Consider the following 13,372-nt stretch of genomic DNA (forward strand, 5'->3'; position numbering starts at 1 on the left):
TGGTAGTTCTATTTTTAATTTTTTGAGGAACCTCCATACTGTTCTCCATAGTGGCTGTACCAATTTAGATTTCCACCTGCAGTGTAAAAAGGTTCCATTTTCTCCACATCCTCATCAACATTTGATATTTGTAGACTTTTTGATGATAGTCATTCTGACTGATGTAAGGTGATACCTTGCTGTTTTGATTTTCATTTCTCTAATAATTAGCAATGTTGAGCATATTTTCTTGTGCCTATTAGCCATCTGTATGTCTTCTTTGGAGAACTGTCTACTTAGGTCTTCTGCGCATTTTTTGATTGGGATGTTTGTTTTTCAATGTTCAGTGGCATTAACTGATTGTTCAATTTGGATATTAACCTCTTGTTTGTCATATCATTTGCAACTACTTTTTCCTATTCATTAGGTTGTCTTTTCAATTTGTTGATGGTTTCACTTGCTGTGAAAAAACTTTCAAGTTTAATTAGGTCCCATTCATTTATTTTTGTTTTTATTTCTTTTGCCTTAGGAACAGATCCAAAAAATATATTATTGCAATTTATGTCAAAGTGTGTTCTGCCTGTGTTCTCTTCTAGGAGTTTTATGGTTTCAGGTCTTACATTTAGGCCTTTAATCCATTTTGATTTTATTTTTGTATATGTTGTGAGGAAATGTTTGAAACTCACTGTTTCACATGTAGCTGTCCTGTTTTCCCAGTACCACTTTTTGAAGAGACTCTCTTTTCTCCATTGTATATTCTCGCTTCCTTTGTCATAGATTAATTGGCCATAGGTACATGAGGTTATTTCTGGGATTTCTATTCTGTTCTATTGATCTATGTGTCTGTTTTTGCACCAGTACCATACTGTTTTGATTATTGTAGCTTTGTAGTATAGAAGGAAGTCAGGGAGGGTGATACCTCCATCTTTGTTCATTTTTTCTCAAGATTGTTTTGGCAGTTTGGGTTTTTTGTGTGTGTTGCCATATACATTTTAGGAGTATTTGTTTCAGTTCTCTGAAAAATGGGTATTTTGATAGAGATTGAATTAAATCTGTAGTTTTTTGGGGGTAGTATGGCCTTTTAAACAATATTAATTCTTCCAATTCAAGAGCACAAGATATCTTTTCAATTTCTTTGAATCATCTTCAGTTTCCTTCATTAATGTTTTATGGTTTTTAGGGTATAAGTCTTTCACCTCCTTGGTTGAGTTTATTCCTGGGTATTTTATTTTTGATGAGATTTTAAACAGGATTGTTTTCTTACTTTCTATTTCTGATTGTTCATTATTAGTGTATAGAAAAGCAACAAATTTCTCTATATTAATCTTGAATTCTGCAAATTTTCTGAATTTATTTACTAGTTCTAATAATTTTTGGGTGGAGACTGTAGTGTTTTCTATATAAAGTATCATGTCATCTGCAAATATTAACAGTGTTAGTTCTTCCCTTCCAATTTGAATGCCTCTTATTTCTTTTTCTTGTCTGACTGCTGGGACTTTTTCTTGTCTGTGGCTGGGACTTCCAATAGAATAGAAGTGGTGGGAGTGGGCATCCTTGTCTTATTCCTGAATTTAGGGAAAGGGTTATCAGCTTTTCACTGTTGAGTATGATGTTACCAGTGTGTTTGTCATAAATGGCTTTTATTATGTTGAGATTTGTTCCCTCTGTACTCACATTTTTGAGATTTTTTTTTTTATCACGAATGGATGTTGAATTTTGTCAAATGCATTTTCTGCATTTACTGGGATGATCATGTGATTTTTATACTTCCTTTTGTTTATGTGATGTTTCATGTAGATTGATTTGCAAATATTGAACCATCCTTGTGTCCCTGGAATAAATTCAACTTGATCATTATGTATAATCCCCTTTACATATTGTTGGATTTGGTTTGCTAATATCTGGTGGGGACTTTTGCATCAATATTTATTGAAGACATTGGCCTGTAATTTTCCCTTTTTTGTAATATCTTTGTCTGGTTTTGGTATCAGGGTAATGGTGGCCTCATAGAATGCATTAGGAGTATTCTGCCCTCTTCAATTTTTTGGAATAGTTTGAGAAGGATAGGTAGTAGCTCTTCTTCATAATTTTGTAGAATTCCCATGTGAAGTCATCCAGTCCTAGATTTTTGTTTGCTGGGAGTTTATTATTATTATTATTATTACAGATTCAGTTTCACTACTAGTGATCAGTCTGTTCAAATTGCCTGTTTCTTCTTGATTCAGTCTTGGAAGTTTGCATGTTTCTAGAAATTTGTCCATGTCTTCTAGTTTGTCCAATTTGTTGGCATAAAACTTTTCATAGTATTCTCTTATGATATTTTATATCTATGTGGTATTGGTTGCTATTTCTACTCTTCCATTTCTTATTGTTTATTTGGGTCCTCTCTCTTCTAGGTGAGCCTAGCTAAAGGTTAATCGGTTTTGTTTATGTTTTCAAAAAAACCTGCTCTTGGTTTCATTGATCTTTTCTATTGTTTTTTTTAATCTCTATTTTATTTATTTCCTCTCTGATCTGTATTATTTCCTTCCTCTGCTGACTTTGGTTCTGTTTGTTTTTCTTTTTCTTATTCCTTTAGGTTTGTAGGTTGGCTTGTCTATTTGAGATTTTTCCTGTTTCTTGAGGAAGACCTGTAATACTGTAAACTTCACTTTTAGAATTTTGTTGTATCCCATAGATTTTGGACTGTTGTGTTTCCATTTTCACTTGTCTCAAGGTATTTTCCAATATCCTCTTTGATTTTTTCATTGACTATTTTTTAGTTTTTTAGTAGCATGTTGTTTATTCTCCATGTGTTTGTTCTTTTCCCATTTTCCCTTCTGTAATTGATTTCTAGCTTTATACCATGTGGTTAGAAAAAATGCTTGACATAATTTCTTTCCTCTTAAGTTTATTGAGACTTGTTTTGTGGCTTAGTGTGTGATCTATCCTGGAGAATGCTCCATGTGTACTTGAAAAGAATGTGTATTCTACTGTTTGGGGATGTAATATATTGTAGATATATTTAAGTCCAACTGGTCTATTGTGTCACTTAAGACCACTGTTGCCTTATTGATTTTCTATCTGGATGATCTATCTAGTCATATAAGTACTGCGTTAAAGTCCTCTACTATCATTGTATTATTGTCAGTTTCTCCCTGGTAGTATTTACTTTATGTATTTAGGTGATCCTGTGTTGGGTGCATATATGTTAACAAGTGTAATGTCCTCTTCTTATGTTGATCACTATAACATTTTATAATGCCCTTCTTTGTCTTTTGTTATAGCCTTTGGTTTAAAGTTTACTTTGTCTGATATGAATATTGTAAAACCTGCCATAAAGGAATATTTACTTTTTTTTCTGGAGAATCATAAAGACAAAAGTTCCACTGTTTCTGTTTATCTAAAGATCCCAAGACACTATTTTCATTAAATTTAAGTTTATTCTTATCCTGTTTTATTCAGATTATATTATTTACAAATTTCCTTTCCATGACAGATGCATGTCTGTTGTTACCATTATTATTAATGTCTACTTGGATCAGGCCCTGCAGAAGACCTGGTGTACCAAGATAGAAGGGCTCAGACCCTGCCCTCAAACTGTCTATCCACTGCTGTTGGAAACCAACATACACACAGACCATAATATGATTAGAGGTGTGCAGAAGGTCCAGAAGACAAGAAGAAAATAGTATTTAGCTCTTTCTAAGAGAGGCATTCACAGAAGTGGTACTAATTAAGTTGGGTCTTAAAGAATAATAAAATGATAATAATCATAATAACATATATTTATGCCAGTCACAGTTATAAGTGTTTTACATATATTGACTTGCCTTTAGTCTTCAAGGCAACTGTATGAGGTAGGTTCTATTATTATCCTCAATTTACAGGGGAGGAAACTAAGTCACAGGAAGTTTAAGTAACTTGACCAAGTTCATATAGCTAGTAAGCACTGCTGCCTGGGTTCAAACCAAGGCAGTCTGCTCATAACCACTACCTCACATTGGGTAAGTAGTTGTTTCCCTAGGAGACAAATATGGGAAGGCATGAGAGTATGGAATGTTCTGTAAATCACAAGCAGTTCAGTATTCTGGATATAAATTACATAATTGAAGGTTGGAGGTAATGAGGGAGAAGGACATCATCTAAGGGAGTTTAGATATTAGTCTGTTGACCATGGGGATCATTGAACAAGGTAGAGCCAGAGAGTGCCCTGTATCAGGTTTCCCTCTTAGAAAAACTATTCTGGGCAAAGTATGGAGAGATTGGAAGGAGGCAAAAACTAAAGACGAAAAGAGCTCTACAGAGTTTTTTTGACAGATACCAGGTGAACGTGACGAAGTGAACCAGGACAATTGCAATAGGCAGTTAGTTACCAGACTGGTTTGGAAGCATTCTTGCCATTTGTGCTCTCAGATCTGTTCCCTGCCCTGATCATCCTTATTCTCTGTTCTTGTGGTCAAGAATTGCATTTCTCAGATTTCCTCCCTTCTGGCTTCCAAGTAGCCATGGGCAATGGAAGACAATAGCTGAGATTTAGAGAAAGGGAAAATCCAGGGTATTTCTTCTTTCTTAACAGTGCTGCATCTTCAGCAATAGCTGCATGTCCTCCATGGCTCCAAATCAGCTGGACAACCTCTCCCTACATGACCCCAGTTCCTACAGGACGGCCTCTGCCATGTTATAGTTCTTAATCAAAGGTCCCACCTTCTGGCTTCTGACAGCACCACCTCTTCCATTTGTCCTTTTATCTCTAAGGCTGATAACAGCTTGTGGCTGTTACTAATTGCTGAGTTGTCTCACCACCCCCTTGTTGGCCACTTTCTGTCACCTGTGTAGCGAATGTCTTACATTAAATTCTCCACTGGAAACACCTAGAGTGATTTCTGTCTTCCTAACTGGACCCAGATTGATGCATATATCAAGAAGTCCAACCACTAACACCAACACCTCCCCAGGCTTAATATACAAATAAAGTTAAGAAAGAAGATAGAAACTGCTTGGGAGGAAAGGGTGACGAGACACCATACTGCAGCCTGAATAGCTCATATGTTGAGGGACATTTTTGTAGTAGGATTCTAATTTTTTTCTCAGTTTTACTGAGATATAATTGACATGTAGCACTGTATTAGTTTTAGAGGTACAACCTAATGATTTGATAGATGTCTATATTACAAAATAATCACCACAATAAATTTAGTTAACATCCATCACCTCACATAGTTACAAAAAATATTTTTTCTTGTGATGAAAAGAATTATTTTTAAAAAATAGATATTTTGGGGCTTCCCTGGTGGCGCAGTGGTTGAGAGTCCGCCTGCTGATGCAGGGGACACGGGTTCGTGCCCCAGTCCGGGAGGATCCCACATGCCGCGGAGCGGCTGGGCCCGTGAGCCATGGCCGCTGAGCCTGCACGACCGCGTCCGGAGCCTGTGCTCCGCGACAGGAGAGGCCACAACAGTGAGAGGCCCGCGTACCGCAAAAAAAAAAAAAAAAAAAAAAAAGATATTTTGACGTTTGTTTAGGTAATTTAGGTAATCTGAAATTAGACCTTATATGCCTTTTAAAGAAACAAAAAGGTGCTAAAATTACCTAAAGAGCTGAAGTACAAGTTGCAGTCAAGAGAATAAACTCTGTTTGAACTGTTGTCACTTTCTTAGCTCTTTTACAGATCTTTGAAGTTTTCATTAGTTATTTATCTGTCACTTGTGTTTTATTCTGAATGTCCTCAGGGATGATGCTCTTGTGTATTTCAAGAGAACTGTGAAAAGGCCCATTTACATATTATTGTCAGTTAATATTGACAATATTATTGTCCTGATGATCATTATTCTGAAAAATATTGATTAGGAACACACTATTTGATATTGTACCGTTTGTTATCTTCAGTATGTGAACGCTTCAAAAGGCTTATTTTTTTTAGTTTTTCAAACTTATTATCATAATGCATATTATGTATAATAGAGCATAATATAATATAATTTAGTTATTATATTGTCATAACTCCTAATATAGTATGATGCATTAAATTATAAAATTCAGCAGATAAAAATGATTATAGAAACTGAGAGTTTTGTCACAAGTTGACATCATACTCTCTGAGTTCTGATATATTTCTTGTATTTTTAGTAACATTTTTGACTCTTCAATTAATGAACCTATTTATATAACATGTATTTTTATTAACAAGAGGGAAACTCAAGGCTATGTTCTTCCAAGTTTAAGTCGTACCTTTCCTATAACTAGCATCTTACTATTATACAGAAGCTTGGAAATTAAAAACAAAATTAAATTCAACTCAGATGTTCCAATATGGCTTGGAACACGAATCTTGGAGAGAAACCACTTTTTTATGTGACTAGAGTCGCAGTAGTAAAGCAACTAATTGAAATTCTAGCTCTAAGGAAAGCCATTAAGGTTCACATACTTCTGGAGGGGAAAAAAATTCTTGAGGCAAAGGAATGCTTCCTTGAAAATCTCATACAGCATTTTTAAAAGAATCTTGATGTAAGTACTTTTTACCTGGTGGTCTTTAATATTTATCTCCTGATTTTTTTTTTTCTTGGAGTGTGATTCCCTTTTACATTTCCTTGTTTTGTTTTCCTTAGAAATGTTGCATCAGTATGTACTTTTAGACCAGACAAATGGACACATTCCTCCTAAAAAAAGCACTGCTGAGAGGATGGAGCCCACAGAGTGTACAAAACAAAAGTGTATACAGGCAAGAACTTCCATAGTTTGCTTTTTGTCACGATTTACTTTTCTTGATTAAAGATCCTTTGCTCATAAGACTTTTTTAAGTTACTCATATTTTTGTATATTTCTTCTGAATAGATTTTCCCACCTCCCAATAATTTTATTTTTTGTGAATTTCTTTGCAACTTTACCACTATTTTACATTTTCACTTTCAACATACTCTGAGTTAACACAGCCAACAGACCTCCAAACTGCCAACCTTCTGAATTCTCAGAGTCCTAAATATGTTATTGGTTACCTTCGGCAGCAGAATTTGTAATCAGATGCTTTTTCAATTAATCCAACTAATTCGAAGAGTCAGTTTTCTCCATCACCCCATCTTCAAGCAAAACCCCCAATTTTGTATTTTAAAATTAAGAAAAAATAGCATTTGGATTAAATATAAAGACAACCAAAGTCACAGTAAAATTTTGTGCGCTCTTTCATCAGTCTTAGGCGTTTTTTCAACGTCTCGTTTCGTGCTTTAAATTTAACCTAAGGAAGTTGTAGCAGGTTCTTCCTTTCAGCATTGCTCTCTGTACTCCCTCTAGTGATCCCACCATGTATAAACATTATTTCTGTGTGTGGGAGAGAATTTCCCCAGAGGCCCACAAAACACTTAATGAAGTGCTAAGCACAAACATTTCATTACAACATATTGTGTATTTTTGCCTTTAATAACTACATTCTTCATCCGAGAAGTCTCCATAGCTTTCAAAAATGAATTGCAGGAGTATTATTTTTCCCAGAATACAGTTTTTCCATGACAGAAACGGCACTTTCCTAAAGTATTGTATTTATTAGCAACCTGTTGCCCTTCGACACCAGAGCCGTTTTCATCCACCCCAATTGAGTATGGATCATTTAAACTTCCTTTTAAAATTATTAAAGTAGTTTTATGTTATTGGATTCTTTTTTTCTTCACTGTACACAACCACCACCTAAAATGACGCCCGGAGAGGGAAGGTGTGAATTCGTGGAACATTATGTTGAGTGGAAAAGAACGTTCTCCACTGCCAAAGAGCAAGCATTTAATTGAGGAGTGAGGGGGTAGTGGGGGCATCTTTCCCATGACTGAGCACAAGGGAGGCAGGTAAGCTCTGAATTCCTGCATTTTTCTACTCAGCACTTCGGTCCCTCCAGAGAAACCCTCTGTCTTCTGCCTTCAGTCTCTTCCTTCACAAGGCAGCCTCCCATTGGCTCTTTTAAACACATCAAGTGATTAGGAAGCAACTTGCCCTATTGACTATGGGCTTGTGCCTGTTAACAGAAGCTGATCGTTGTCCAACTCGATAACTCCGAAGGGACATTTAAAAGCTATCTTAAATGTTCACAGCGTGTGTGTGTACCTGTGTATTGTATCCTAAAACCACCTTTTCCACAAAATTAAAACCAACCCAAACAACACTAAAAACAGACCACAAAAGAACCTGTGACGTGTAAGGAGAAAGCCGGCCCTTTTCAGTAGCTGTATATTCTTAATTTCAAATGATGTAGGGTTCCTCAGATGAGGTGGGTTATGTAATGGTATTTTATATTATTGCTTTCTATTTCCTTTGGAATCATAGCTGCATCTCATAGCTTCCCTGAATATCGGTTTCTACTAATAGTCTGTTCAGAGTTATGGGACAATTAAAAGGAAAAATTTGAAAGTGATATAGAGTTTTACGTGGTTTAGGAACATGTTTGTGCAAGCAGATATAAAGCTAGGTTCCTTTCTTCCAGAATCTTTTTTTACTACAGTGAATTACCACGGAGCTTGGAAAAACAGCTATCTTACCTCTGCCTTCTCTAACAAAGCAATATTTCACTAAGCAAAAATATATTTTTACGGTTTCTTGAAATATTTCATTTGTGTTTTTTTATATAAATTTATTTATTTATGGCTGCATTGGGTCTTTGTTGCTGCACGTTGGCTTTCTCTAGTTGCGGCGAGCGGGGCCTACTCTTTGTTGCTGTGCCCAGGCTTCTCATTGCGGTGGCTTCTCTTGTTGTGGAGCATGGGCTCTAGGCATGTGGGCTTCAGTAGTTGTGGGACACAGACTCAGTAGTTGTGGCTCATGGGCTTCAGTAGTTGTGGCATGCGGGCTCAGTAGTTGTGACACACGGGCTTAGTTGCTCTGCGGCATGTGGGATCTTCCCGGACCAAGGCTCGAATCCGTGTCCCCTGCATTGGCAGGCAGATTCTTAACCACTGCACCATGAGGGAAGCCCCTCATTTGTGTTTATTAAAATGGGAGATTTTTATCCACCTTTATTTCCATTAGATGTGACCCTAGAAGCTGCTTTTGAATCTCTTAATAATCCTGGTATTTGAGTGATGGGCTGCCATTAACTCATTAGGGAAGGCAGAAGGGACTAAAGCTTGTTGGTAGCTGTGAACTTAGGGATGGCAACACTCAACGGCCAGTATTATGAATATGATGTGAAATACTTTGTCTTTGTTCCATGATAGCCTTCGCGGTTTTATCAGTGAAGTGAGTTATCTAAATGTTATTTAATATTGTTGATTTTTAATTCACTTTTTAATTGTTAATAGTTCATGTCTAAATTATCATTAATACAAAACACCCATTTTTTTTACTTTCTTGGATTTTTTTCTTGGATTTTTCTTAGAAGGTAACCTTTTAAGAATGTTATCAAAATCTGTTCCTTACTTGTGAATGAAATTAAATTGGCACATAAGGTTCTCTTAGGTAGATTTTGAATAGACGAAATAAGAAAAGTTATTTCAGTGATTTATAAATCTATTATGTATATATTACATATATCATCAGTTGTTTAAGGTTTCATTCTTGGCCTATAAACTTTCCGAAAAAAACCACATCTTTTTTTATTTTTAGAGGCAAAATGAACAAATTGCTCTTTTCCTTGCAGTCAGAGCATCCAAGCAATTTTTCATCAGTGGTAAAAGAAAAAGGAAGCAGTTGATGTTGAGGACCCTCTTTCTCTGCCACTTGCTTCTTTCTTCACAGCTTTCAGTAAACAAGGTAACTTATTTTAAAGGGTGGTAGTTTGATGATTTAAATAGAACTCTTAAATGAAACATCGAGGTTTTTACTGACTCCGGGTCCCTTTTCTTAACTCTCCTTTGCCCCTGTTTTCTATACCGTACCTGTAATATACATTCACTCAGACATTCATTCATTCAAACACAGTCACTGAGCAACTGCCTATGGGCAAATGGGAAGCACAAAGCTGAACAAACATGGGTTCTGTCCTCGGTATGCCTACTAGACCTGGTAGATCTTGTAGGTTGGATTAATCTTCCCTGTCCCAGTTTTGTCATGCCTTTCTGTATTATAGAGGATGGACACCTAGGAATAACATTTCTCAGATTCCCTTGTAGCTAGAATTCCATGTAGGCACTAGGTTTCACTAAATAGATGCACCCACTTAAAACTTTGAAAATGGAAGTAAGTAACATGAGCTAGGGGTCACGTGTGGGGAGATTGAAGGTTGTGGTGGAAGCATTTGGTTTTCCCAAGACATCGATTTTAGACTCTATGTTTTGTCCTTGGTAGTTACCATGAATTGAGAGGAGGCAATAGAAATGGAATTTCTATGCAAACAGTCCCTTTGGCTGCATTGCTCCTGGATGTAAATGACCTATGCTTGATTCCCTGGCCTTCCCAGTAATTCTATAAGCTATATGTTTATAGTAATTCTATAAACTAATCTATATGTATATATTACATATATAATTCTGTATGTAATAATCTGTAATAAATGCCATTCTGTGTAAGATAGCTGGAGTGGATTCTGTTGTCTGCATCAAAGTACTCTGACCTTTACACTATGCGAGTGGCAGGTGTTGTGGGCACAGATTATTTTCATATCAAGTAAATAATAACGTGCTATGGAAAGGGAAATATAAATTTGTAAGAAAGATGGGAGAAAGAGTTATTATTTCTTGCTTGGGTGTTCAGAGAGAAAGAGCTATTGATTCTTGAGAAAGGCTTTGAAAACTTCTGGAATGGGGGAAATGGCACACCACATGAAGGAAGAGCATAGAATAAGATATAAAAATAGGAGTAAAGCTGGAACTTAGAAACATAATAAGCAATCATGAAACAATGAGATATAGTGTTAGAAAGATAAAAAGAAAATAATGAGACACTGACATTTTTGTGTAGGATGGAAAAGAATCATCGACTGATTTGTTCATTTAACAAGTGTTTCTTGAGACCCTATCCTGTGCTGTGCATTGTGCCAGACAGAACTCTGCCTCATTATGATTAATTTCATAGCAAACTAAAGAATAAATTTTAGTGATAAGAGCACTGAAGACAGGGATCCAGGAGACTTTTACCGTAGTCTAATGACAGATAATTAGCAGTGGCAATAAGAATGGAGTTTACTATTGTTTTCATTGTTAACTTCTTTACTTGTCCATTTTTATTGCATGGCACGATTTTTGACTTCGTTATAATAGTTTAAAAATTCCGATGTATGTATTGACACACACGTGATGAGTTGTGGCTGGCTTAAACTTCGTGTATGCCTGCTTTATCACCTCCCATGAGATTGCAAGTTCCCAATGAGTAAATGACTCATATTTTAGGCATACAATAGACACAATAAAAGTCTTGATAAAAATCCCCAAGTCTACATAAGATTTGCAGAAACTATCCGAGAGCTCTATGACCCCATGAAACCACATACAAGCCAGATATTAGCATGGGTCATCCAGGCTTTTGTGATTTAAGAAAAATTGGTTCAAACCTCCATCTCACCTGCAGTGGAAGACCTGGCCTCCCTGAGAACCTCTGAGTGTCCTCATGGGATGGGCTTGGGGTGGGTGAGGAAGGTTGGGATTATCCAGGTCTCCTCTGGTCCCAAGTCCTGGATCATCTAACTGTCCCAGTTTTGCCATTCTCTCCCATAGTGAACAACACCTGGACTCGTTCACTGACCAAAATACCAATACCAGCCTTGATGTAAACATTCTGATGGGTTCGAGTCACAGAGATGGTTTATATAGTTTATATTAAAGTAGACAAGTGCTTTTCAGTTGGTTATTAAGAAGTCCTGTTTCTAATAGTCTTTTTAAGCATCTGTCAATCTTTCTGCATTCATTTCTCTGTCAGATCCAGCTTTTTAACATGCTGCTCTCTTTTTTGGTTCTGTTTTGTTCTCCTTTTCCTCCATTTTACTCCCATCTCCAATCCTCATTAACTGTGTGAATGAAACAATCCAATTATTTGTTGGTTTACTACTCTCTCCTCCAGGCCAGCCTCTTGGATTAAGTTAAGACCCAACTTCCTCATGCAAGGCTGCCATCCATCATGGAATTTTCCTAAACAATCAGGGAAACTCTTGTGTTAACTGATAAAATATATGCATTCTGCTATGCAATAGTAACAAAGACAGTATATTTCAGGAGATTCTTCTGTTAGAGGAGGACTTGTATTCCTGTCAGGAAAAAGGAAGTAAAATTGATGAGGGAGAATTCTCATCAATGAGAATAAATTGACGCCAAGTTATGAAAAATCATGTAGAAAGAATTAAAGTGTCAATTGTTAAATTGTGATAAATTCTTGAATTCCATTCCCTATGGAAAAAAAGGAGTAAGCTATTATTAAAATTTTCTTTCTCTCTTTTTAAAAATTTGTCTAAAACTGTAAGAAGCGAACCTAATTTACTAGTCAATTCCACTATGGCAACACTGAAATACCATAGGGTTGTTGTGCTCAATAAAATGTAAATTTGTTTCAATGCCTTTAGAAGTTTAAATTCCAAATATTTTGCTACAGATCAACCAAACTTCTGAAAATTCTAAAATCCTTCCAAAACATAAGATTTTAATGTATTAGATGGTTTAAAATAAACAAAAGCCTTATTCCTTTGCCCATCTGTGAGCCAGAAATATATTGGCTTCTAGAAAGTCACAAATCAATTAACAAAGGCATCAGAGGCTTCTAAAGCAAGGGAAAGCATTCAATTAAGCCAGAAAAGCTCTGTCTGATGAGTCCTCTGTGGCTGGCTCACACTGATACTTCGTAAAACCCGAAAAAAGAACATCAGACAGTGCCAAACGAGGAATTTTTCTCTAACCTACTCATTGGCTTCCAAATATGCTGCTTTGCCTCATGAACAAACAACCCTCATGCATCTTTCTTATTTTGGGTTAATTCAGGCTGTCAGTGGTTGATGTCATGTGACCTATTTCAATTCACTTCTCTGCGCATATGCAATACTTTCAGCTCAGAATTCTCGCTACTTTGGATAACTTACAGTCATTCATTTTTGAACAAAAGATATGAGTGCCTAGGGAGGGAAATGGTCTCAATTCCCCCTGGCTTGAACTAGGGAAAGGCATTTCTCTAAGGCCATATTAAAAATAGAGTTTGTTATATACTTTTTCTGAATATGGAAATGATACATTTTCATTTTGGAAAATATTGAAAAAGAAAAAAGTAATCATCATACCCAGAAATGATCATTGTTATTATTTTTCTGTTTTTACTCTAGTCTTACAAATACATTTAAATGTGTATAAATGTATGTATCCTATTATACATAAGAGAAATCATACTATTTTGTAAACCTTTTTTTATATAATACACTGTGAGATCTTTCTATGTCATTGGATATTCTCCTAGATTATTATTTTCACTGGCTACATAATATACACATATACCATCATTTATTTCGATCAGTCCCATACTGTTGCAT

The sequence above is a fragment of the Leucopleurus acutus genome, assembly GCF_964270905.1.
Source record: "Leucopleurus acutus genome assembly, chromosome: 4".
Classification (NCBI taxonomy): Eukaryota; Metazoa; Chordata; class Mammalia; order Artiodactyla; family Delphinidae; genus Leucopleurus; species Leucopleurus acutus.